At 42.4% G+C, this 17,652-nt stretch overlaps 1 protein-coding gene across 1 annotated transcript in view; it reads left to right on the top strand.

The window, feature by feature from the left end:
• Positions 1-17,652, top strand: part of LOC311138255 (rho GTPase-activating protein 39-like) — a 67,753-nt gene that overhangs the window by 33,097 nt on the left and 17,004 nt on the right. The window lies entirely within an intron of this gene.

Here is a 17,652-nt window from a genome sequence, read left to right as displayed (position 1 = left end):
TCTGACTCATTACACACAGACTTGGCAAAACCGACTAAACACCTTTTAGCCTAACCTCAAATCTCTTAGTGTAAGAATGTAACCCAAAATAACAGTCACCCCTATTAAGTTTTTTCCCAGACAGATTGTCTAACAGGCAATCTAATACATTATCATCCTTCCTATGATATTTATCTTTTAAGCAAATGACTCCCCAAAAACCCTACTTCTTAAAATATGCTACCAGACAGTCAGTCGTCTAGTGTACATCTTTATTGTACGCTTCAATTCTCTTCCCAACACTACAATAACAGTATCTTCTAATATTAGTACTTTAAGAGTAAGTACTACCTCAAATCCCTATCCTAATTAGTTATCAATTAATGAGATGTTTAACCTCTTTAGGCTGAACACAGATAAGTTTTCCCCTATTCACTATCACTTCTAATTGTTGGTTGTTTCAACTGTTAACTATTTCCTCTTCTTCTCTAATTGATGCTCTCAGCAATGCACCCCTTCCGGATATTCTCGGCACTCTAGAATATTTAGTGTTCACCTGAAGCACAGGTGATCTTCACTTGCTCGTTGATCTTCCTCTGTTTCTTCTTCTCCAATTCTGTGTCGGTCCAGAAACTGACCGTCGATATGGAACATCTGGTCCCCCCTTGGTTGGTACAATTGCCTTTGATATTGTTCAGTTAAAGCTGTAACAGTGATTGTTGATTTGATTCACTCTGATTCTTCATAACCAACACTTATTTTCTTCTTCTCCACCACCAGTTATAAGTTGTATTTGCTTGAGTTTTCTTCGTCCGGTTCTTCTCATCGTTGACATATCAGTATTCTTCAACCTTAGTTCCAAGTTCTGTCCTCGAAATATCATCTTCCATCATCTTCTTACTAGTGGGCTCTTCTTGACCTCAATGTGTTCTTCTTCAATTCTTGGGATTAAAAATGTTCTCCGCAGGTTTTCTCCTTGTCTCTTCTATATCTTCAGCGTCTCGAGCTGTTCCTCTAGCTCCCTTACCTCTCCCAAAGTCGTCTCTTCCTCCAGGCCTGATACGCCTCGGTCTATATCTCCTATTTCTTCTTTGCCAGTCATTGTAGGATAAAATCCTCTTGAACATACAACACCTTTAATCTCCAAATCTTCATCACTTTCTTCATCAGAACTCGAATCTCTTGTCTCCTTCGTTCAACTTTCATCAGAGATCAAGTCTCCAGTATCCTTCTTTCCTCTCTTGCCCCTTCAACTTCTGATCAGAGTCATATCCACCCATGACCTCTCTCAATCACTCATCTTCATCCTCCTCATCTCCTTAAGTTCCCAGACATCCCATTTTCTTCAGTCTTCTGAATTCATCTTCATCGTTGTTTCTGCTCGTATTCATCTTCATCTCTGATGCCATAATCACCCTGCTAGATGATCATTGTAAACTGAGAATAAACATCCCTAAGCTCTACTTTTTAAACCTATCTTATCGCTGACATATTTTATCAATTTTTGTTTGAGAATGAAGGGCAACTTTTGTTTCACTTGCCGGATAACCTAGCAACACTTTAATTAAAGGATTACCCCTATTTCCACCCGTGAAATGACTCTCATAGTCCTGATATCTTTTTCCCCATTGTAACACCCTTTTATATTCCTTTATTGTGAACTATCTTATTCTAGACTGTATAAGTTATATAGGCTTCCCCCCTTAAATTATTAATATAACCCTAACAACCTTCAAAAAAATTAAAAATAAATTTTTTTTTTTTTTTTTCCCAAAAAAAAAAAAAAAAATTAAATAAAATAAAATATGAATATTAAAAACATTCAATTAAATGCCTTATTCAAAAACCCTTTAATTAAAAATAAAAACCCATTAAAAACTCAATTAAAAATTATGAATAATTTAAAACCAATTTTTTATTCCTATATCACCAATTTATCAATTAGTGTTGAGTATATTACCACAACCCATCAAATGCAAGTAAATGCAAGTTAGTCATCTTCAGACTAAAATACCCCTAAACAAAGCCCTTAACCCCTTGCTCTATAACCCCTAATTATCATAAATTTAAAGAATAATGTCAGTACCTGATTTCCAATCGAACTGCAATCCAGCCCAGTGATGCACATAGCTTCCAAAATGTAACTTTTATTGAAATAGAATTTGCCAAGCCCCTTGTAAAATCGTCATAACATCACATATCCTGTTAGGGAAAGATTTTGTAACCATAATCAGTACCAAAACCTTTTTTTGACTTGATCCTCTGCCACGTGACGTGATCACTTCCTGTATCTCCTCGCTCCTCTCACTTAGCGTTCCTCTCATATGACAGAAGAACAAAGACACAACATAACATTTTAGTCGTTAATGCAGTCACTGAGTATTTCCAACCATTCAATATTCGTTCGTTCTACATTATTCACTCTAAGACTAAACTCAGAATTAAATAGATCGCTCAAAAACCCTTTTTTTATTTTTTATTTTAATCCGTTATTTAATTATTTAATTCAATCTATTATAATCCGTTATCCTATATTTAATTTAATTCAATGCATTATACTTCGTCAACATATATTTAATTTATAAATTTACTACATCTCCACAAATAGTTTAACGTTCACATAACAGTTACTTTAATAATTTTAAAAGAATCGTGTTCACCTTTTCCGGTAGTCATTACCCCTGAAAAGAACCCTGAAACAATCATATGACCGTACTGGCCACCATTTTGTTCCGTCGCCTCAGCACGACCACATGTCGAAGATTCAGTGCCGTAAACCAAAACGTGTCCTAATCTCGTGTCATAAACTCCCCCTTTCTGTAGTGTAGTGTCGCAAAATTAAACGCATGCGCACAACCATTCAAGCCCATGCTTACTACAAAATAGAACGCCAGCATCCTACCTCAGTTTCTCTATTTTACACTTATAGCCAGACAATAACACAACATAACTCACATTTACGCAGAACTTTCAGTTCCACCTACATACAAACAAGTTTAAGAGGCTTGAATCCATCGCAGTGGACCCCTAAGGATATCCGTTAGCATGTAGCACGCAACACAATTAGCATCTAGCTTAGCCCAAGGTACACTGACACAACACACAATTAGCATGTAACATTAGCATCCACCTCAGCCACCATAGCAACGAGGCACCACGTAGCCTAAACCAATCCAGCCCTAGCTTCAGCCTCTAGCCAACTGCGACCTACTACACAAATGAACATCCCGCATTGCACCTTTAATTGATTACTGTTTCCTTTGCCCTAAATTTATTCTGCCGTGGGTATGGCTATTTCAGTGAGCGACCCTCCCCAATGCAACTATCCCGTCGAACAGAGGTTGAGTAAGCAATCCCCAAGAAATTTTCAACCAACCCCCAGTCCCAGACTGAACCTGAACACTCATAATGCATGTCCAGGATTTTGGCCCACCCTGGTGGTCGCCCCGTTCGTTACGAGGTCTTATCTAAACCACTGCAATGCTCTAAAGAATGCGCATATCTGAATTTACCCATCATTGCCATCCGTTACCAATGAAATATAAACTTATCACTCTAAATCCTACAGTTTAATGCTCTAAATTCCAATTAACTGTCGTTTCCGATGAAATAAATTTAGCAGACTTCAGTCGACCAGCAACAAACACCACCTGAGGCCAGGTCATATGGAACATCCCCTCAATGTACACAAGTCATATCCAATCTACCAAACTCCGAAGCGGTAAGAACACACTCACCCTTTTTCGGCCATGCTTCAGAGAGAGTTAGGCCGGCGGTTGACTGAAACAAAGAGGAGACGCAAACCCATGCCCCACGTTGGGCGCCATTATGTCGTATATGATGAATGGTGGTAATATTGCTGATGAACAAAAAGTCCGTTATGCTGCATCGTGTCAGAAGTTTTTATTCATACCACGAGGTTACAGCATAAATTCACAGACACGCGTTGCCTGGAGAACGCCTCCCAGATTGTTATGGCCGTTCTGTCGTCTCATCGTTTAACTCCTATTTATAACCAATGCAAAGGGAGGGGCTACTCCCTCTTCTGGCCAATCACCAGTCTCCCCTCGGGCGTCACCCTCCAAGCGGCACATTTCAAATAACATCATAAAACATCCCCCCTTTGGCCTGAACAACCAACATTCCATTTCGTCATGAAAAACATTTAACAAAGGCATAATCTTCAGATACGATACTCCCTAAACACAGGTACCAAGGTGATCTGTCTACTAATATCAAACGTAGCAGATGACACAACTGGTGAGGATGGCTCACTAGCAGGCATAGTATTAGCAGAGACTAACCTCGCTGTTTCTGCCTCTAGTTCCATTCTACGCATCTCCAGTTCTTGATCAAGCCTACGCATCTCCAGTTCCATCTTACGCGTCTCCTGTTCTGCCTCTAGCTTACGCGTCTCCTGTTCTGCCTCTAGCTTACGCATCTCCAGCTTGTCTTGCCTGATTTGTGCCCGCTCTTCCGCCTCCATTTGGAGCCGCGTCGAGCGGACATCGATCCTGGCATCACTGTCAGTCAGTGGGGAGAGTGGGTCATAACGGGGCAATGTGGCTGGAGCCTTAGCCTCGTCCTCAGACACTGATGGGCTTACAGAAACAGCAACCACATCCCCTACATGAGAAGCAGACTCAGGCGGCGGTAACACAAGCACTCGCTCGCTCAATAATATTTCTAACACTACTTCCCTAACTTCTGCTTTCACTAAACCCCTCGGTATGGGCAAAGAAAAGTGGTCAGCCAAAGCCTGTAGATCCACTCTACGGCAATTCTCAAAAACCCCCCACGTAGGGTTTTCCAAAAATGCCCCTAACTCAAAAGTAGCCATCCTACTAGAAACACGAGCCGTCGACTACTGAACACACACAAAAAAAAACAGGTAGTTACAGCTGCTAAGCTCAACACTGAACCAGACACTTACTAATTTACATGAGTAGCATGGGATAGATCCCGGACGAACCCCCACTTTATGTTACGAACCCCGTGGCTCTAAACGTCTAGGGTGGATGGACATGAGACCCGTAACATAAATTATGCAAATTATAAGTGTGACATGGAACAGTGAGAACCAAAAATGACACAACAACCATGAACTACCGTCAAACTTAAATGGTTTATTGCTAAACACACGGTAAAGGTTTGGGAAAAAGGGCTGAGCAGGACCCAAGAAATGAAACAATAGTGTCAAAACCCCCTAAACTGATCTAGCCTGCCTAAAGAACCGCTAGGCTACTGCTACCATACAAAAATACAGTGGGTGGTCCGCTCAGGTCTAACTGGTGTTTATAGACAGATTTCTTCCTACGGGTAATGTACGCCCAAGGGCAACTAGCTTAAACTCCCCTTTTCCCAAAAACACACAAAGCTACTAAACAGGGTAATCAGCGATTAAATAAGTACACAGGATACAACAGTATCCACACTCAGGTAAAGAAATATATTCTAATAACGTTACCAACAGGGTAACCAACAACTTAGTGCGTACACAACACACAGGACACCACCGTGTCCATACTCACATATGGCAAAAAGTCTCTCTCTCTCCACAAACACAAGACTGGTTTTTATATAATGGAATGTGTGATTTAACAAACGAGTAACAGGTGGTGCAATGCACAGGAATGTTCACTGATTGGTCCAATCAGCAGACACCTCCACGACCACCAATCAGGAACATACAGGACACCTGTGATTAGGGCAGAAGGAGAGAAACACACAAGAACACAGGATACCTGTATCCGTAACAGACCCCTAACAGTAAGAGCCATTCAAAGACCCCATCATGTGCTCAGCGCTGTGGCAGCACACACAGTCCAAACCAGCATCTCCCCTTCAGAGGCAGATTCCAGACATGCCAGCTCTATTTCCCCTGGCCCGCGGCCACTAGTGCCGTCTCAGTGCCCCTGTGTGCTGCTCACTTCCGCTCTACTCCTCTCCGGCCCCATATACACTAATTTAATTTTCCTAAAACAACCCAAGGCCCCTCTTCATCAAAGACCAATGGGGGTTTCTGGTGGGGGAAGCCAAATCACACATGACTGAGGTCCTCTTTAATATCGTTTCAGAGAAGAGATGTGAAAGAGTGTTGTCTGTTCTTGGGTAATAACACGCAGAACCTCTATATTCCAGTTAGTTCTAAACAGGAGACCCTGCTGTTCCTAGAGGTGTTTGTGTCTCATCAGTTGCCCCTCTGCTCTCTGCCTGGGTCCTGGGTCTATCCTCAGCGATGTGGAGGACCTCACCTCACCGGAGCCAGCAGGAGTCTCCTACCCTCTGAGCTCCGACCCTGATTATGTAAGGTAGAAGGGAAACTAATTGTTCACCACGCTCTGTCAGAGGACCCTGGTGGAGGTACAGCCTACTTGACTGCTTGACATTCCGTCCTTCAGAATGGTTTACGCCACAGGGATCTCCACCACTCTGCGGTCATCCCTAAAGACTAAACTTTTCCCAGAAGTCTCCATGTCTCCCCAAAACAATGGGCAGCTGTGTCTCTGAGTGGAACTCTTCTGGGCTCTGCATCCCACTTAGCCATATGGTGGTTTTCACTGGGCTTTTAATGACATACAGTTGAAGTCAGAAGTTTACATACACTTAGGTTGGCGTTATTAAAACTCGTTTTTCAACCACTACACAAATTTCTTGTTAACAAACTATAGTTTTGGCAAGTCGGTTAGGACATCGACTTTGTGCATGACACAAGTAATTTTTCCAACAATTGTTTACAGACAAATTATTTCACTTATAATTCAATGTATCACAATTCCAGTGGGTCAGAAGTTTACATACACTAAGTTGACTGTGCCTTTAAACAGCTTGGAAAATTCCAGAAAATGGTATCATGGCTTTAGAAGCTTCTGAAAGGCTAATTGACATCATTTGAGTCAATTGGAGGTGTACCTGTGGATGTATTTCAAGGACTACCTTCAAACTCAGTACCTCTTTGTTTGACATCAACAGGAAATCAAAAGAAATCAGCCAAGACCTCAGAAAAAAAATTGTAGACCTCCACAAGTCTGGTTCATCCTTGGGAGCAATTTCCAAACGCCTGAAGGTACCACGTTCATCTGTACAAACAATAGTACGCAAGTATAAACACCATGGGACCACACAGCCATCAGGAAGGAGACGCGTTCTGTCTCCTAGAGATGAACGTACTTTGGTGCGAAAAGTGCAAATCAATCCCAGAACAACAGCAAAGGACCTTGTGAAGATGCTGGAGGAAACAGGTACAAAAGTATCTACAGTGGTGTGAAAAATGTTTGCCCCCTTCCTGATTTCTTATTTGTTTGCATGTTTTTCACACTTAAATGTTTCAGATCAAACAAATTTAAATATTAGTCAAAGATAACACATGTAAACACAAAATGCAGTTTTGAAATGAAGGTTGTTATTATTAAGGGAAAACAAAATCCAAACCCACATGGCCCTGTGTGAAAAAGTGATTGCCCCCTACAACCTAATAACTGGTTGGGCCACCCTTAGCAATCAAGCGTTTGCAATAACTTGCAATGAGTCTTTTACAGCGCGGTGGAGGAATTTTGGCCCACTCATCTTTGCAGAATTGTTGTAATTCAGCCACATTGGAGGGTTTTCGAGCATGAACTGCCTTTTTAAGGTCATGCCACAGCATCTCAATAGGATTCAGGTCAGGACATTGACTAGGCCACTCCAAAGTCTTCATTTTGTTTTTCTTCAGCCATTCAGAGGTGGACTTGCTGGTGTGTTTTGGATCATTGTTCTGCTGCAGAACCCAAGTTCGCTTCAGCTTGAGGTCACGAACAGATGGCCGGACATTCTCCTTCAGGATTTTTGGGTAGACAGCAGAATTCATGGTTCCATTTATCACAGCAAGTTTTCCAGGTCCTGAAGCAGCAAAACAGGCCCAGACCATCACACTACCACCACCATATTTTACTGTTGGTATGATGTTCTTTTTCTGAAATGCGGTGTTACTTTTACGCCAGATGTAATGGGACACACAACTTCCAAAAGGTTCAACTTTTGTCTCGTCAGTCCACAGAGTATTTTCCCAAAGGTCTTGGGGATCATCAAGATGTTTTCTGGCAAAAATTAGACGAGCCTTAATGTCCTTTTTGCTCAGCAGTGGTTTTCGTCTTGGAACTCTGCCATGCAGGCCATTTTTGCCCAGTCTCTTTCTTATGGTGGAGTCATGAACACTGACCTTAACTGAGGCAAGTGAGGCCTGCAGCTCTTTGGATGTTTTTGTGGGGTCTTTTGTGACCTCTTGGATGAGTCGTCGCTGCGCTCTTGTGGTAAATTTGGTCGGCCGGCCACTCCTGGGAAGGTTCACCACTGTTCCATTTTTTCGCCATTTGTGGATAATGGCTCTCACTGTGGTTCGCTGGAGTCCCAAAGCTTTAGAAATGGCTTTATAACCTTTTCCAGACTGATGGATCTCAATTACTTTCTTTCTCATTTGTTCCTGAATTTCTTTGGATCTCGGCATGATGTCTAGCTTTTGAGGATCTTTTGGTCTACTTCACTTTGTCAGGCAGGTCCTATTTAAGTGATTCCTTGATTGAGAACAGGTGTGGCAGTAATCAGGCCTGGGTGTGGCTAGAGGAATTGAACTCAGGTGTGATAAACCACAGTTGAGTTGTGTTATAACAGGGGGGGCAAACACTTTTTCACACAGGGCCATGTAGGTTTGGATTTTGTTTTCCCTTAATAATAACAACCTTCATTTCAAAACTGCATTTTGTGTTTACTTGTGTTATCTTTGACTAATATTTAAATTTGTTTGATGATCTGAAACATTTAAGTGTGACAAACATGCAAACAAATAACAAATCAGGAAGGGGGCAAACACTTTTTCACACCACTGTATATCCACAGTAAAACGAGTCCTATATCGACATAACCTGAAAGGCCGCTCAGCAAGGAAGAAGCCACTGCTCCAAAACCGCCATAAAAAGCCAGACTACGGTTTGCAACTGCACATGGGGACAAAGATCGTACTATTTGGAGAAATGTCTTCTGGTCTGATGAAACAAAAATAGAACTGTTTGGCCATAATGACCATCGTTATGTTTGGAGAGAAAAAGGGGGTTGATTGCAAGCCGAAGAACACCATCCCAACCGTGAAGCACGGGGGTGGCAGCATCATGCTGTGGGGGTGCTTTGCTGCAGGAGGGACTGGTGCACTTCACAAAATAGATGGCATCATGAGGAAGGAAAATTATGTGGATATATTGAAGCAACATCTCAAGACATCAGTCAGGAAGTTAAAGCTTGGTCGCAAATGGGTCTTCCAAATGGACAATGACCCCAAGCATACTTCCAAAGTTGTGGTAAAATGGCTCAAGGACAACAAAGTCAAGGTATTGGAGTGGCCATCACAAAGCCCTGACCTCAAGCCTATAGAAAATGTGTGGGCAGAACTGAAAAAGTGTGTGCGAGCACGGAGGCCTACAAACCTGACTCAGTTACACCAGCTCTGTCAGCAGGAATGGGCCAAAATTCACCCATCTTATTGTGGGAAGCTTGTGGAAGGCTACCCGAAACGTTTGACCCAAGTTAAACAATTTAAAGGCAATGCTACCAAATACTAATTGAGTGTATGTCAACTTCTGACCAACTGGGAATGTGATGAAAGAAATGAAAGCTGAAATAAATCATTCTCTCTACTATTATTCTGACATTTCACATTCTTAAAATAAAGGGGTGATCCTAACTGACCTAAGACAGGGCATTTTTATTAGGATTAAATGTCAGGAATTGTGAAAAACTGAGTTTAAATGTATTTGGCTAAGGTGTATGTAAACTTCCGACTTCAACTGTATCACCATGCAATGAGGATAGAAGCTGGAATGTGACAAACACTAAATGGATGAAAACAATCTGAGTTTCATGTTTGGACTTGGAGAGGACAGGAACAATTCAGCTCTTATTTTCTTCCCATCTGTCAGGCTGATTGATCATGACTAGGCTCAGCTGTTAAGAAGCTCTGCTAGTTCAGTAGTGTTGAATTCTCTGAGTGTGGTAGGGCACATGTGGCATGTAGGGGTCTTTTGAAAGCGGCACACCAAATGGCCTTAGTTTGTTCAAAGACTTGGGGGAAGTATGGGATCCCTTTTTACAGGAGTGAAAAAATAGCCATTCAACTAGCTTCCTCTATTTTGTCTATAATGTCTACTTCAGTTTGACCAAGTTCCCCTTTCTTACTTTGCTGATATTTGTGGTATTTCAAATAATCTTTTCAGAAAATCATATTCAACAGTTGATGATGACGTTTGAGAAAAAAGTGTTCAGACGAAACATTTCCAATCACAGTTGTTCCAATCATGGTTTCCTTTGTTTAGTCCTATAAATACATCTCAGGAGTGGTTATACAGTATACACTGAGTGTACAAAACATGAATAACACCTTCCAAATATTGAGTTGCCCCACCCATTTTTGCCCTCAGAACAGCCTCAATTCGTCGGGGCATGGACTCTACAAGGTGTCGAAAGCGTTCCACAGGGATGCTGGCCCATGTTGACTCCAATGCTTCCCACAGTTGTGTCAAGTTGGCTGGATGTCCTTTGGGTGGTGGATCATTCTTGATACACACGGGAAACTGTTAAGCGTGAGCCCTGCATGAACCCTGCAGCACCCTGTTAAGCATGAACCCTGCAGCATTGCCATTCTTGACATAAACCGGTGCGCCTGGCACGTACTACCATACCCCGTTCAAAGGCACTTAAATATTTTGTCTTGCCCATTCACCCTCTGAATGGCACAATACATGTCTCAATTGTCTCAAGGCTTAAAAATACTTATTTATCCTGTCTCCTCTCCTTCATCTACACTGATTGAAGTAGATTTAAGAAGTGACATCAATAAGGGATCATAGTTTTCACCTTGATTCACCTGGTCAGTCTATGTCATGGAAAGAGCAGGTGTTCTTAATGTTTTGTACACTCAGTGGATATCTGCCTGTTGAATTTCCAACAACATACCATCTGTCTTATCCTAGGCACTGTTTAGTTGATTCAGCTTCTTCTCTCTCTCTCTCTCTCTCTCTCTCTCTCTCTCTCTCTCTCTCTCTCTCTCTCTCTCTCTCTCTCTCTCTCTCTCTCTCTCTCTTTCTCTTTCTCTTTCTCTCTCCTGTGACAACAAGCAGACTGCTAAATCTGTTACTCATTGGCTAATTCTTGTCACATGACCTGGGTTATTCTGACCCTGTACAGCTCATCAGGAAAATACCTGAAACTCCAGGGGTAAACATGTACATCACATGCAGAAGTACTAGAGCAAGGGAATCTGATCTGTTTAAACGATAAAGGGTCGAAAAGGATTCAGGATCACCTTGCTTACAACATCTGTACTGTATTGTGGATTTCCGAACAGATGACCCGTGTGTGTATGTGGGGGGTTTACATGTTGGCTAGAAGTTGGGGTAGCTTGCCCTGTAGCTTGTCCTGTAGTTGGAGTTCCAGGGTACATATGAACTGTAGGGGAAATGTCCTGCCTGTTGAAGGCACATACGGGTCATAGCACTTAATTGTCCTGTGGGCTGGCCCCAGGGTTAGAATGGGTCACTAAAGGAAGAAATGCCCTCAGTTAAGCACAAGTGTCCCTAGGGGCAACTGAACTGTGAGCTATCTCTGAGGAGGAAGTGAAGGTATGGTGAATAGTGAACCAAGGGACCAAATGAATAGTATGTGCCTTTTCATTAGCCTAGTGATATAGCCACACTCAAAAGACTGACATGATTCAATCCAAGGCAGCCTGGCAAAGATCAAACACACTTTTAATTAGTTGTTCCGGGTCGGCGTGCTATCGGCATTGCACAATGACATTCCCATGAAGTACAGTATAGACACATTCTTTCTGTGCCAAGATGTAGCTCATTGGGTCCAGATTTCAAGTGATATGCGTTACGTAGCGATAGGAAGCCCTAATATTTCACAATTTAAACACTTGACCCTCAATCCCCCATTTCTCTGATACATGTGTGAGTATTGTACTATAAATTGTGCCTTCCTGTATTATACTTATTCTAAAATGTTTATTCTATTCTACTGAGACATTTACTTTATGTTCATATTCTTATCTTTTATTATTTCTTATTGTTGTTGCATTGTCGAGAAGGAACCTGCAAGTAAGTATTTTGTTGAATAGGGTATACCATGTGTATCCTGTACATAGGACTAATTAAAATTTAAACTTGATTCTTTGCCATATTTTGACAAAACACAAAACCCCTGTGACACAAATCCCTATGAGACTGTATTGTGATGATATGAGGGCAAGAAAAAGTTACGTTTGGGGGTTTTGAGAAGTGGAAGATTAAAAACTTTCCCTGCTCGGCTTGCCAAATGAAAGCAACAGTGCATACAACCTGGTTATCATCAAATTTCTCTGAGTCATAGTAGAGACATCACCAGTAGATTGATTTAGGAAATTAGGAGGAGTCTGTGTTTGAAATAGTTGAGTCACACATTGACTGGATGTTTATAGGTCTGACACAAGCTCTGACACTTTCATCTGTGTGTGCTCTCTGAGTCTGGACTAACAGCAGCGCTTTAAAGACTTTGGAAATACCACATGTACTCTTTTTATCTCTGTTCTCCTGGCTTGGTAAGATCATTTCTTGGCTCTCGCCAGATGTCCACTAAAGTCAGACTCTTATGGTGTCGTTTTTCCTGTTAAGAAGTAACACTTTGAACTTTAAGTATAACAATCTGGTTAAATGGGTCTGGGTGGCTGGCGCTCGTTGTGACAATGTCCTTATTTATTTCTCCCTGTCTCTTTCTCTTTCTGTCCCAGTTTTCACTCTCTTCTTTGTGAAGTTTAAGTTTTATGGTGTTCTCAGAAAACTAGATTACAGACCAACTGTTTTATGATTTTTTTAACTAGAGCAGCACGTCCAACCTCTGTTTTATTTGAGACCTGCTTTAAGCATTCCCATGTTACTGGACCTAGATGTCTTCATATACAGAGTGCTGTGCTATGCTGAGACACCTTCCATTGCTCTGATGAAGGGCCAGTGGCACCACATATGCACCAGTCTCTGGCATGACAAGCATGCTGTATCAGTTGACTTAAAGTATCCATTAACCTCAACCATGAGAATCAGTTAGCAATGTGAGCATGGTTTTTCTGTGGCTCCCATGGCACACCTCCAGATCAGTGTTAATTGAGAGGATGTTTGGTTTTATCACTGTAATCCGAGGAGTGTGTGCTGATGGTGTATCTGGTTCAATATTTGTCTCTGACCTGACGCTGGGATGTTCTCTCTCTGTCACCATGTAATAATATAATATAATATAAACCATGTCCCACAGCCTGGAGACTAGTGGGGGTCCCAGTGACTGTCTCCAGCCCAGCCCCAGGGCTCCTAGCTGGGAGGGGAGATGGCGTAGGGTGGAAGTGGGAGGTATGTGCAGCTGGTAGACATGGTGTCTCAGAGCAGGGAGGTGCGTTCAGCTGTCTCACGACAGCTGGGTCTCTAACCTCAGAGGTGTCTCTGCAGGTCCCCTGTTTCTCATCTCAGCCCTCTGCCAAATTCTAGATTGGGTTGTCTCTGTTACAGGTTGTTTCTCTATCGGTTTTGCCAAGGCATATTTATCTATTGTTGGTTTCCTATGACATTAAGTTATGTATTGAACCATGTGGTCATGGTGCAGATCGTGATGATCTCATTGGCCAAAGCTCTGAGGTGTTTGTGTTCAGAGCCTGGCCTAGACGACCTCATATCCTCTTCCTGTCTGACAGAGGATCATAATAATAACCCCTGTTTTCAGACCCCCCCACTATTGCCTGTATGTTAGGGATACTTCCCACTCCCTATTCCTATCCGCCACAGTGACTCAGCTGATGGGTTTTCCAACCAAGGTTATTCCTGGCTAGAAAGAAAGAAAGAAAGAAAGAAAGAAAGAAAGAAAGAAAGAAAGAAAGAAAGAAAGAAAGAAAGAAAGAAAGAAAGAAAGAAAGAAAGAAAGAAAGAAAGAAAGAAAGAAAGAAAGAAAGAAAGAAAGAAAGAAAGAAAGAAAGAAAGAAAGAAAGAAAGAAAGAAAGAAAAATAAAACATTTCTTGCAAATAGCTTAATATATATATTTAGCTAGCTTTTCCTACCACAATCACACTGTGGAGGTAGGAGCAGCAGTCAGGGGCGTAAGACACCAAAGTTGTCGAGACAAATTGAAATTCGCTGACTGTTAAGTGGATTTGCTGCTCCGTAACCCAATCTAATTACCCAGTTGGGCAAAGGATTCTAACTTCATTTCATCTTTCTGTGTTCCTCAAGGTCTCGTATATTAGCCAGGGCCTTAAGTAATGTGTATGTCTATGGACAAGGGTGACTTGGTGATCTAAAGATGATCCCTGTGTAAACCCATATACATTTTGGAAAATGGGCTGGCTTTTTTTCCTGAATGCTGGTAATATTCATATTCCGTGTGATAGATTGTGGAATATAATTGCTTTAGTTAACATTATGTGAAAAGTACCCAACAGCCACTGTGGTCGGTGTGATGAAACACAGGGCTACAACACAGGCTATTTTTATGATTCTGGTAAAGCACACATTGACACTTTGTCAACGAACCAGTAAGCTCAGGACTGCCATATTGATCTTACTTAAGAGTGTCTGTCTGCTTGAGAGAGTAGGTAGTCTTTAGATGGGCCATAGAGGGGCGTTGCCATGACGATAGCAGTGCCATGTATTGCCTAATGCAGGGTATTCAAACATACGGATCACAGGGGTGGTTTGAGTGATAAAAAATAAATACAAAATCTAACAAACTCAATACAAATTGAAACTGTTTAGAAATTATAATGGACCTGCATGTATACGTTGACTGTGTCCAGCTCGCTAATAATCACCCAAATTAAAGCAAGACAGTCAGGGAGTATAGAAAATTCAAAAAAGATGGCTAGAGGCTATCTTGCCAATGTTCCCGCTCATTCCCGATGGCACTCTCCCACGACTAATCCCTCTCTCATTCTCTCTCGTTCTCCCTCTCTCAGTTCAATTCAAATGGCTTTATTGCCATGGAAACATATGTTTACATTGGCGAAGCAAGTGGAATCTCTCTCTTTCTCTGTCCTCCCACTTCACTGCTATTTTCTCACCACTGTGCTTTCTAGCACTCATGTCTCTTTTAGAAGTGAGATCAGGCTGGTTGGGTGGTAATACAGTATAGTTGGATTAGGACTGCTACAGTGAGGAAAGCTTGTATATAACACTACTGTGGGCATTGGCCTCAAGTCAGATGTGATCTTCTACTGCGCACTGACTGTGCTAACAATCAACATAATGTGCCGATGCTGGAGGGCTGAAAAAACTAGCCTAGCCTGGTTTGTACCACCCTGGGTGTGGTGTGACAATGACAAGTGAACAACAGACACAAAGCCAGAGCTAGACTCAGCATGTCCAAGTGCCTCTCATATCATTCTGTTCTGTGAATCTGGTTTCATCTCGAAACAACTTCCAAGCAGAGGATTGTGTTTCTGTTGTTGTTACTGGTCATGTTAAAGAGGACTGACATCATTTAGCGTGTGGATAGAATTAGAACTCTGGTATTATGGGAATGTATAATGGCAGTGATGCTGTCTTGAGTATAATGGCAGTGATGCTGTCTTGATCTCAGCTCATTGTGTGGGGACCTAGACAATGTGCTTTCATAAATTGAGGCTCTACAGGCCCCTCCAGGGGGCTCCAAGGACAGGAAATAGACACCCTCCCCCCTCCTCTCGCTCTCTCGCTCTCTCTAGGATCATCAGCCGTAAACCAGACCACTCACCAGGCACACCAGTGGAGAATGAGACTAGTCATAAATAAGACAGACCCTGTTGGTCATCCATTAAGTTAATTTACCAGTGCCTTGTCTTGAGTAGTAACCTGATGATATGTGAGTGTGTGGGGGTGTATGTATAATGTGTTTAGCATGTGATCATTGTGCTACGTTATATGTGGTCTTTGGCCTTTTGCATAAATTCCTTCTTGCCCCTTTAATGGTTACTGTAATGTAGCCCAATCTGTGCCATAGTAAACTATATTAAACTGGCGGTTTTACATCAATAACATAGTCATTTTGCATTTTCATGTGTTTAATTTGGTATTGGCAAATCAAGTCATTTTGCATTACAAAGGTTTGTATCAACATCAGACCATAATCCTTGATCATTTAAATCTCCTTGACACTGCCACTGCTGTAGAGGTAGCATCACTGACACCACCAACCCTGACCATGACAGAAGGTCCCGCATTTCAAAGAGCTCAGACAGCAGCAGCACGTTTACAGCTGTCTCCCACCTCAGCCTGTCTCACACTGCAGTGAGAACTAACACAGTCCAAACACTGGGCGTTTGAAGTGGCGCCCATCCTCTCTGCAGCGTGTCACTAGTCTCCGCTCCTCTGGGACAGGGCTGGCTGTGCTGTGCTGTGCTATGCTGGGAGGCTGCCAGGTGGCTCAGGCCTAGCTGTTTATGAAGAGAGAGAGAGAGAGAGAGAGAAGAGAGAGAGAGAGAGAGAGAGAGAGAGAGAGAGAGAGAGAGAGAGAGAGAGAGAGAGAGAGAGAGAGAGAGAGAGAGAGAGAGAGAGAGAGAGAGAGAGAGAGAGAGAGAGGAGAGAGAGAGAGAGAGAGAGAGAGAGAGAGAGAGAGAGAGAGAGAGAGAGAGAGAGAGAGAGAGAGAGAGAGAGAGAGAGAGAGAGAGAGAGAGAGAGAGAGAGAGAGAGAGAGAGAGAGAGAGAGAGAGAGAGAGAGAGAGAGAGAGAGAGAGAGAGAGAGAGAGAGAGAGAGAGAGAGAGAGAGAGAGAGAGAGAGAGAGAGAGAGAGAGAGAGAGAGAGAGCCCTGTGAAGTAATACTGTAACACATCTTAGCAGCACCATTCGGCCCCACAAAAACATACGTGGCATTACATTTTGTGCCAGGGGAACTACAGAAGGTAGCTACGGGGTTGGTGGGGGGACAGAGACCACTCTGCCTCTTTTTCTCCTCTCTGTCCTCTTCCTGCTCCCCAGTAACTTCTGTCCTGAGCCTTAGAGGAAGTGTGTGACGCGTGAGTCAGGTCTGTTAGATGTCTGGCTGCAGAAGGACAGAGGCATTCAGGTTTAATAGTATTGATTAGTGTGTTATTGGCTATACGGTGGAGGGCAGAAGGTACGTTTCTGCTTTTCTAATCCTTGGTCTGTACTGCTAGTACTGTAAAGCATGCTCAACCTTTGATTCTTAAAGTAAGCAGATAACTCTTATATGTTGTACGGTAGGAATTGTTTCAGTCACAGTTGGTCAGATGGATAGAAGTGTGTTCATTTGCTGAACCACGGGGATGGAGGTAAGATCTAATTGAGATATTGATGAATGAATGTTGCCACAAGAAAAGGGCAACCAGTGAAGAACAAATGCAATTTTAAATACAACCCTTATTTTTCCCTTTGTACATCATTACAACACTGTATATAGCCATAATATGACAGATTTTGATTGATAGTGCTGGGATTAGCGTTCTGACATTGTCTGAAGTTAGTCACGAGACTGACAGCTGAGGGAGGAGCATTAACCTCCAGTCCTCAGGGTAGATGGAGACTACACTACTGCAATTCTGCTCCCCAGTTAAGTTCTCCAAAACACATCTCTCTCTACTACTCTAATCAGTCTTAAGTGTTTTGGAACGGGTCAGCTGGGACCTTAGGTCTTTTGTATT

This window comes from Coregonus lavaretus (genome assembly GCF_964263955.1).
Source record: "Coregonus lavaretus genome assembly, chromosome: 12".
Taxonomy (NCBI): Eukaryota; Metazoa; Chordata; class Actinopteri; order Salmoniformes; family Salmonidae; genus Coregonus; species Coregonus lavaretus.
Note: the sequence above shows the minus strand (reverse complement) of the source record. Positions and strands in the feature narration are given on the sequence as shown.